Source organism: Trichomycterus rosablanca, chromosome 14 (assembly GCF_030014385.1).
Source record: "Trichomycterus rosablanca isolate fTriRos1 chromosome 14, fTriRos1.hap1, whole genome shotgun sequence".
NCBI lineage: Eukaryota > Metazoa > Chordata > Actinopteri > Siluriformes > Trichomycteridae > Trichomycterus > Trichomycterus rosablanca.
In genome coordinates this window covers 19,543,115-19,553,231 of record NC_086001.1, presented here as the reverse complement: position 1 = coordinate 19,553,231, position 10,117 = coordinate 19,543,115, and the positions used below count along the sequence as shown (strand labels likewise).

Sequence of the window (10,117 nt, the reverse complement as noted above, 5' to 3'; positions counted from 1 at the left end):
AAAATCAATAAAATTAACAAATCAAATTGCTATGAAGTGCCACCCATACAGTCATGAAGAACACTTACTCTAGTACTCATGGTGTGATTTTGGGACATTTTTACTGTAGGAATTTAAAATAATGGCATACCAAACTTGAGTAAAGTGTCTATTTGGTAGTGAAGATCAATAACATTAACAAATCAAATTGTTATCAAGTGCCACCCATACAGTCATGAAGAACACTTACTCTAGTACTCATGGTGTGATTTGGACACATGTTTACTGTAGGAATTTAAAATAATGGCATACCAAACTTATGTAAAATGTCAAATTGGTTGTGTTTACACTATATTTAAAGTCCAATAAAATTTACAAATCAAATTGTTATGAAGTGCCACCCATACAGTCATGAAGAAGACTTACTCTAGTACTTATGGTGAGAGTTTGGGACATTTTTACTGTAGAAATTTAAAATAATGGCATACCAAACTTGAGTCTATTTGGTAGTGTACAGACCATTCTTTGAAGATCAATAACATTAACAAATCAAATTGTTATCAAGTGCCACCCATACAGTCATGAAGAACCCTTACTGTAGTACTCATGGTGAGATTTTGGGACATTTTTACTGTAGGAATTTAAAATAGTGGTGTAACAAACTTATGTAAAATGTCAATTTAGTTGTGTTTACACTATTTAAAGTCCAATAAAATTAACAAATCAAATTGTTATCAGGTGCCACCCACACAGTCATGAAGAAAACTTACTCTAGTACTCATTGTGTGATCTGGAGACAATTTTACAGTAGGAATTTAATATAATGGCATACCAAACTTGAGTGAAGTGTCTATTTGGTAGTGTACAGACCATTTTTTGAAGATCAATAACATTAACAAATCAAATTGTTATCAAGTGCCACCCATACTGTCATTAAGTACACTTACTCTAGTACCCATGGTGTGATTTTGGGAAATATTTACTGTAGGAATTTAAAATAATGGGATTACAAACATATGTAAAATGTCAATTTGGTTGTGTTTAGACCACTATTTGAGGATCAATAAAATTAATAAATCAAATTATCAGGTTCCACCCATACTGTCATGAAGAACACTTAGTCTAGTACCCATGGTGTGATTTTGGGACACATTTACTGTAGAATTTTGGAGTAATGTGATAACAAACTTGTGTAAAATGTCTGCTTTGATTTTTTAATTGCCTATATATATAGTATAATATCTAAATATTTTTTACTTACTGATTTAATTTATTAAATATCATTATAAGCACCAGTCACTTACTGATTAGTAACTGACAATATTACATTAATACTTAAATATCAACTGCTTTTTTTTGTTACAAGAATAAATATTTTATTTATTAATTACACACGTACTAATTAAATATTACATTATTAAAAGCATGTAGTATTACATTCATTTCATCATTTGTTAATGGTTTATCACAATTTTCAGATCATTAACACTTTGGACCCCCAGGGTCTATACAAAACCAATTATGCAATTTTGTGATGCCATTACTCCAAATTTCAGCAGTAAAGTTGTCTTAAAAATCACAAAACGAGTACTTGATTAATTGTTCTTCATGAATGTAAGGGTGGTATTTAATAACAATTTGATTTGCTTATTTTATTGATCTTACTAGAGTAAGTGCTCTTTATGATCCTAGTGGTCTCATTTGATAACAAACTGATTAGTTTTTTTATTGGATTTAAAAATGTGGTTTTAACACAACCGAATATACACTTTATGTAGATTTGCCATCCTGTTATTCTAAATTCCTACAGTAAAATTGTCTCAAAATCACAATATGAATACAAAAGTAAATTTTCTTTATGAATGTAGGGGTGGCATAACAATTTGATGACAATTTCATTTGTTAATTTTAATGATCTTTAAATAGTGGTCTCACAGCCGAATAAACATTTTACATAAGTTTGCCATGCCATTATTTCAAATTCCTACAGTAAAATTGTCCCCAAATCACACCATGAGTACTAGAGTAAGGGTTCTTCATGACTGTATGGGTGGAACCTGATAACAATTTGATTTAATAATTTTATTGATTTTTAAAAGTGGTCTGAACACAACCGAATTGACACTTTACATAAGTTTGCCATGCCATTATTTCAAAATTATACAGTAAAATTGTCCCAAAATCACACTATGTGTACTTAGTAAGTGTACTTAATGACAGTATGGGTGGAACTTGATAACAATAATTTAATTTTATTGATCCTCAAATAGGGGTCTGTATTCAACCAAATAGACACTTTACTCAAGTTTATCATATTACTCCAAATTTGTACAGTAAAATTGTCCCAAAATCACAGTATGTGTACTAAAGTAAGTGTATTTAATGACCGTATGAGTGAACCCTGATAACAATTTGATTTGTTCATTTTATTGATCCTCAAATAGTGATCTAAACACAACCGAATGGACATTTTACATAAGTTTGTCATCCCATTATTTCAAATTCCTACAGTAAAATTGTCCCAAAATCACACTATGTGTACTAGAGTAAGTGTACTTAATGATAGTATGGGTGAAACCTGACAACAATTTGATTTGTTCATTTTATTGATCCTCAAATAGTGATCTAAACACAACCGAATGGACATTTTACATAAGTTTGTCATCCCATTATTTCAAATTCCTACAGTAAAATTGTCCCAAAATCACACTATGTGTACTAGAGTAAGTGTACTTAATGATAGTATGGGTGAAACCTGACAACAATTTGATTTGTTCATTTTATTGATCCTCAAATAATGGTCTAAACACAACTGAATGGACATGTTACATAAGTTTGACATCCCATTATTTCGAATTCCTACAGTAAAATTGTCCCAAAATCACACCATAAGTACTAGAGTAAGGGTTCTTCATGACTGTATGGGTGGCACTTGATAACAATTTGATTTGTTAATTTCATTGTATTGATCTTAAAATAGCGGTCTGTACACAAACAAATACACACTTTTTTCATAAAAGAGGTCTGAATTTCTAACCTTTTAGATTGCTCTATACACAGATTGTAACACACTTTTGTTTCTGCTACACTTTATGTGCATCAGAACTCGGTAGTAATGTACAGTATATTAAGCTGTAAAGAGATGATTTCATCTTCGCCCCTGTATTTACCGTATAATACGGTTTAGACGCGCAGTAAAAAGCGAAGTGCAGATAGCGTGACCGAGATTTTTTTAAGTGCAGATGGCGTGACCGCGGTCCTGTACCGTTAGAGTGCGGATCTGTTCCGTGTCTGTGTTTGTAGTTTTGTTGATAATTGAAGTTGATGAACGCAGGTGAGTTTATACATTTCCACACTCCTGTACATTACTGTGTATTGTTACTTTATGTAGTTCAGATTGTTGATTTGATTTAAACACACGTGTTTTGAACAGAACACTCACGAATAGGGCTGGACGATATGGCTAAAATGTATATCACGATATAACTCCTAATTTCGGTCGACACGATATAATTCCGATACGATGTGAATAATACAAATGTCAGAAAAACTGCCAGGAACACCAACATTGAAAGGCTGTACCTGCGAACCTCTGAAAAATTTATTTGCAAAGTCTATGAAATTTCACCCTTTACAACTACATAATATTTTAGAAATAATAATCATAATAATAATGGTACAAGTAAATTAGCTTTCACCTTTTACTTGTATTCAGCATTTGTATACAGACAAAAACACGACATTATTCTCAAATAAACATAAGCTTTGACAATATATAATATAATATATTAACATATGTCTTAACCAGAGGTGGAAAGAGAACTAAAATATTGTACTCAAGTAAAAGTACTATTACTTTAATGAATTTTTACTTAAGTACGAGTAAAGTTACTAGTCTAAAAATCTACTCAAGTCAAAGGTAACTCATTTAAAATGTACTCAGAGTAAACTTACTTACTAAACTTAGTTACTTTATTAACAGCATGGGGGGTCTCTTCTGTGTAATGCAAACAGGACAACCCAGCTAGCAAGATAGATCTGGGCCGATTCCGGCTCCGGTTCGGCAGTGTCGGCTGTCTGTCGGCTCGGCACCCCACATCTGGCCCGATAACGGCTGCATGTCGGCATAGTCGGCTGACTGATACTCGGCTACATTGCGGCACCCCGCATCTGGCCCGATAACGGCTGCATGTCGGCATAGTCGGCTGACTGATACTCGGCTACATTGCGGCACCCCACATCTGGCCCGATAACGGCTGCATGTCGGCATAGTCGGCTGACTGATACTCGGCTACATTGCGGCACCCCGCATCTGGCCCGATAACGGCTGCATGTCGGCACTGTCGGCTGACTGAGCCTCGGCTACATTGCGGCACCCCGCATCTGGCCCGATAACGGCTGCATGTCGGCATAGTCGGCTGACTGAGCCTCGGCTACATTGCGGCACCCCGCATCTGGCCCGATAACGGCTGCATGTCGGCATAGTCGGCTGACTGAGCCTCGGCTACATTGCGGCACCCCGCATCTGGCCCGATAACGGCTGCATGTCGGCATAGTCGGCTGACTGAGCCTCGGCTACATTGCGGCACCCCGCATCTGGCCCGATAACGGCTGCATGTCGGCATAGTCGGCTGACTGAGCCTCGGCTACATTGCGGCACCCCGCATCTGGCCCGATAACGGCTGCATGTCGGCATAGTCGGCTGACTGAGCCTCGGCTACATTGCGGCACCCCGCATCTGGCCCGATAACGGCTGCATGTCGGCATAGTCGGCTGACTGAGCCTCGGCTACATTGCGGCACCCCGCATCTGGCCCGATAACGGCTGCATGTCGGCATAGTCGGCTGACTGAGCCTCGGCTACATTGCGGCACTCCGCATCTGGCCCGATAACGGCTGCATGTCGGCACTGTCGGCTGACTGAGGCGATGCTATTGCCAAGTTTTAGCACCATGCACTGATCAGAGATTGTTTTTAAATTGAAGAATAAGTTATTTAGCAAGCTTGCAACTTCCCTTTAACACTGGCATAAATGTAAAATAACCTTTTACTCGCTGTCTTTTGCAATCATCATGGCTCACACTGACAAAGTTTCTAGGTGCTTAACAAACCATATATGTTTATATAACTAAATACAATTTTAATAAATAAATGGCTTACGGGAACCTCTTGCATTGGTCTTGGCTATTCGATGCACATAGTCATTTAGGAAATGAGGTATGAAAATGGCATTGATAGCTTTTTTTTGTTTTGATAAACTAAAAAAGCTTTTACATGCACTTTATGAGTTTCAGTTTTTCCAGAACTTTTTTCCTGAATTTGAAGTTTTTCCTTCAATCCATGTTCCTTTCTTATGATCCATATTAAAACCATGTAAACATAAAATGATTAAACACACAGCAGTTGTGCACATTTTGGCAAGCTGAACTATGCAAAAGACCACAAAACATTTAAGAAATATGGATAAATTATTTTATTATAGGACATGCATTATATATTTTGACACCAGAAGTTTAATGTGTGCAAAAACAAAATTGTTTATGTATTATGAATAAATAAACCCAACTCAATTAAATTTAATTAACATGCTTATCTTGCTTCTGAGGACGCACTGCTGGGCATTTTCACATATTTGTTGCCCCAACACACACTACATACATACACACTGTCGACATTGGAATTTACTGTTTATATACAGTTTTTGACATGGTGGAAGGAGAGAGAATATTATATAGGTATATAGGTTCAGAATACTAGTCTATCAAAAAAAAAAGGTTCAGCCAACAGTGGCTCTCTTGTTGGAAAATAATATCTGGTAATTGATAATGATGGACAGTTTAATTTGTAAGCCATAGTCTTTAAAAGTGTACAGCTACAAAGTACACATATGTATTTATATATTGATATGGGCACAATATAATTGTTTGCTATAAACTCTTAGTTCAATGAACACAACTATATCATACTTAGTTTGAAACTTTAAGAGTAATCCCCAGGGCAGTAGCAGGAAAGCTGATGATAATAGGATGCAGCTGATCACCATGTAAAATTCAAAATTCACTGAAAAAAAAAAAAGAAACATAAAACATTAGACAAAAAAGCAATGTTAAACAGTACCACAAATCAACTTGTCACATCTGAGGCAAAAGACACAGATCTTGAAATTACAGCAGGTTAAGAACTAAGCACACACACTAGAAAAGAAACATGATGTACTGTTCAGAGGCCCAACAGTTCAGTTTTTGATTTTCAAACTTGAGTGTTATTTTAAATGCATCTATATGTTTGTATGTACAACTGTTCTGTTTTTTTTTTTTCTTTACCCCAGCCAAATCAGGTGGAATCAGCTGCCCACTGAGAGTCCTGGTTGGAGTAACTGGGGAGGCAACCATTTAAAAGCAGGAAATCAAGATGGCTGATAGATGGAGAGAGAGAGGGGGGGGGGATTGGTGTCAACCCATGCACTGTGTTTTTAGTTGTAGCTGTTTTAATCTCTTCTGCTAGGAAATACTTCAGTTTGGGTATTTTACCTGCATCTACAGGGAAGCTTAGGGTTTGTTTGTTTCTTTCATTTATTTTGTAGCTGTCTTGTTACTCAGAGTAGAACAGTGTTATGTTCTGTTGATTTATTTGGTGCCGTCCAGTTTGGTACTAGAGAACAACAATTTTAGCATTTGTGACTGTTTTTAATGGCTCTTTTGTAAATAAAAAAACTTTTATTATTTTCTCTGACTTTTGGTTTTAGCAAATTGCCACGTTATTGGTCCCACATACCCCTAGATACAAGGTGGGATCATAACAAACGTGAGTGTGAAATACAACTTATTATTTTTATTACATTTTATGAATGGCAACGAGAAACATAGTTTACAAACTGTAGCTCAGAATTGTGTGCATGTATACATGTGTCTGCCCTTTAGCATGGAGTAGGGTCAACATGCTAGGGAAAAGACCCCTTGATGTGGATATCTGCACAGACGCAGTAAAAGAACAAGCCAAAATAACATGTTTTGAGCATTATATAAACTATCCCTGAGATTATTGTAAAATTTTATCACTGATGTTTGTGATTGAAAAATAATTGTCTGAGTTTGCTTTCTGACAGGAAGAGTTCCACCACACTGCTTTTTCCATCAAGCGCCAAGGAACAGTTTTAACCCAGCTGGGAACGGGTGATGTCCCAGAGCCTCCTTAACACTTACATAGAACTCATTCACTGCTTTTAATCTTTACTCATGGATCATCCACATACCTGACCCTTTAAGTGCATTAAAAGCCATGTCATGTACTAATCATGTCAACTCGCTGTGTGTGAATTTTTGAAGTTACTTTTCATCACTTCAAATGTTGTTTATTTCTCATGATAAGGGCCTTTCACACCTCAGAAAAAATTTACTTCAGTTAAAAGTTGGCTTTTTCTTATTTTATCGATGCTTAATTAAACTGTTCCACAAAAAAAATCACCAAAAAACCTCTTTATAGATTACCTGGAGACGTGCGCAGCTCATCCGTAGTGAACTCATTCTTGAAAACCTGGACCATGCAACCTCAGCGCAGATGTGAACTGTAATAAATTCATATTCACTATTACAAAATACATAAACATGTAAACTATTAGACAAACAAAAGTCAGTATTCTCAATTTTTAAATACAATTTTATAGTTGTTAATGTATGTGTAAAAGTATTTTACAGTCGATTGATGAGCTTGTTTGACTTGAACCAGGTGTACGTACTGGCAAGTGATTTTTAACTTTTTCTCTAACGTTAATACATGGTGGTGTCAGACAGAATCACTTCACTTCTTCAATATAAAAGGTACCTGAAGGCAAGTGTGAGGAGCTCCTCGCGCATGTAGTAGAGTTTAAATAAAAAACCGTTATCTTTTTCAGTTATTCACTGAAGATTTCAAGGTAACGTTAACAGCTGCTCTTTAGGACAAAAAACATACCAAAACATTATATTAATAATACTGATATATTGTAGTAACAGAACAATAGATATAATCAAATAATTTTGTGTTTTTTATCATTAACAATTTAATTATAGTTATGTTTTAACGTTAGCCAAAAAGGCTAACTGTATAGCCAGCAATACTTAGCAAAAGGCTATCAGAAATAACTTAAAACATACATCTAAAGGTAACATTATTATTATGAATACGATATAAACCATCTAACAACATAGCTAAGTTAAATTACAAACACACGATTTCACAACGATTACATTAGTTACCTGTGCCGGCGTTAAGGGAAGACGTCACAGCTACAGCTGTATGGAGCTGGTGATCCTTCTCCTTTGAGTAAGGGGTGTGATGTATTTAAAAGGCTGGATTTAGCGCCCTCTTCTTGGCAGTAGACAATATTACAAAAACTTTTTACAGTCATTGGCTGGCATACATTAATCCAGAAAACATGTTTACAAAGACAAAGCACAGTATCATGTCTAAAGCCTATATTTACACGTCTTTATGGATTTCCTTGACTGAGTGATTAAACTAATTAAGTGTTTACATTTTTGCAGTTACTCTTTGTGCACTCCGGAGTCATTTGACCAACACTGACCTTGGTAAGATGTTTACAAAAACATACATTATTATTTCTAAAATAAGTTTTCTACTTAGAAATAACACCCATCACCATAAAAATATTGCACCCAGGAGGAAGTGTAGGATTGAATAATATTCTGAAGGAAGATAACGGTCACCAGGAACAACAAATGCTTAAATATTTAATGTCTCGGCATGGAGTTTAGAGGTTCCAAATAGTGTGCAACTCAAATATTTTCATGCAATTCCTGCAGATTATGTGGTAGGGGTGGAGTGTTCATAGCATGTCCAATAGCATTCCACACATTTTCAATTGCTTTTGAACTCTTCACCAAGACTAACTTTGCTTACAAAAGATGCAACCAACATAACAGCACGAGTCGGGAGGGAAAAATAAGCACATGCACCAAGATGACCTTGCGTAGTCAGGTACAGCGATAAGGCTCCTCCTTTTGACGTCACATGCACGGCCGAGCGTGAAACTGGAATTATTCTTATGTCCTCCTCACCATGTCAATCTTACATACCAAGTTTCATTACTGTAGGTTGATTCTTTCTTGGTGCAACTATTTTTTTAAACCATTTCATATTTTAAAACATAACAAGCACTTCAGCCCTCTCTAGATGCAGTGCCTCTTAAAAAAACAGAAACAGTAAGGGATAACACAAAAAAGTCCAAAGAGTTTTGATGAGTGTATAAAGTAGATATTTTATGATATGTAAATACATTAAATAACACATTAATAACTAATTTCATTAGTTACAAACATCATTACAATATTTTCCTCACTGCTTTTCCTGTTAGTACGCTAGAATAACAGCTTTCAGTGCAAACATGAACATTGTTGAGTAAAACATAAAATGTGAAACAAAGTGTATTGACTTTTCTCAGATCCTGGTGATGGTGTACAAATACTTCTCTATTGTCTTTGATTGCTGCAGCGAGAGACACAAACATGGAGCCTCACATGACAAATTACAATTCAGCTTCAAATATGAGACGTAAATCCCGTCAACATGTAGCAAAACGTTTAAAAACATTATTTTCTCAAATGCAGGATGAGACCCTTTTTACAGCTATTGATAGAGCTAGCAATGTTGACACTGACATAAATGAAATTATGCCAGTAGACCCTGACACAAACAATGAATGTGAAAATCTTCACAGTGGCTCAGGTCATGATGATCTAAATAATGAATTCAGTGAAGACTCAGTTAGTGAGTGTGAGGATGACTTTAATGGACAGGACCACGGGCTTGATCTAGTTGCATCCTTGGCAAAATGGGCAGTACAATTTGGTGTAACATTAGTTGCCCTTTCTGCCCTCCTGTCTATTCTTAGAATTCACCATCCTTACTTGCCAAAGGACGCTAGGACATTACTTGGGACAAAGACAAAGTATGTGATTCAAAGGAAAGCAGGAGGGGTCTATCACTACTTTGGGCTTCTGACCACCTTAATGTCATTTCTAATGCGATTTGGGACACATGCAAAGAACAACCACATTTTTAAAATGCAAATAAACATTGATGGTCTGCCACTTTTCAAAAGCTCTAAATACCAGCTTTGGCCTGTCTTAGGACTAGTGCAT

The 10,117-nt window shown here is 36.0% G+C and overlaps 1 long non-coding RNA gene across 1 annotated transcript; it reads right to left on the bottom strand.

The window, feature by feature from the left end:
- Nucleotides 1-5,891: 5,891 nt before the first annotated feature.
- Nucleotides 5,892-8,274, bottom strand: LOC134326948 (uncharacterized). Its single transcript, XR_010014651.1, has 4 exons — nt 8,213-8,274; nt 7,800-7,908; nt 7,466-7,542; nt 5,892-6,038 (listed from the first exon to the last, which is right to left on the bottom strand). It is a non-coding gene; the product is annotated as an uncharacterized LOC134326948 (long non-coding RNA).
- Between the last annotated feature and the right edge of the window lie 1,843 nt (nt 8,275-10,117).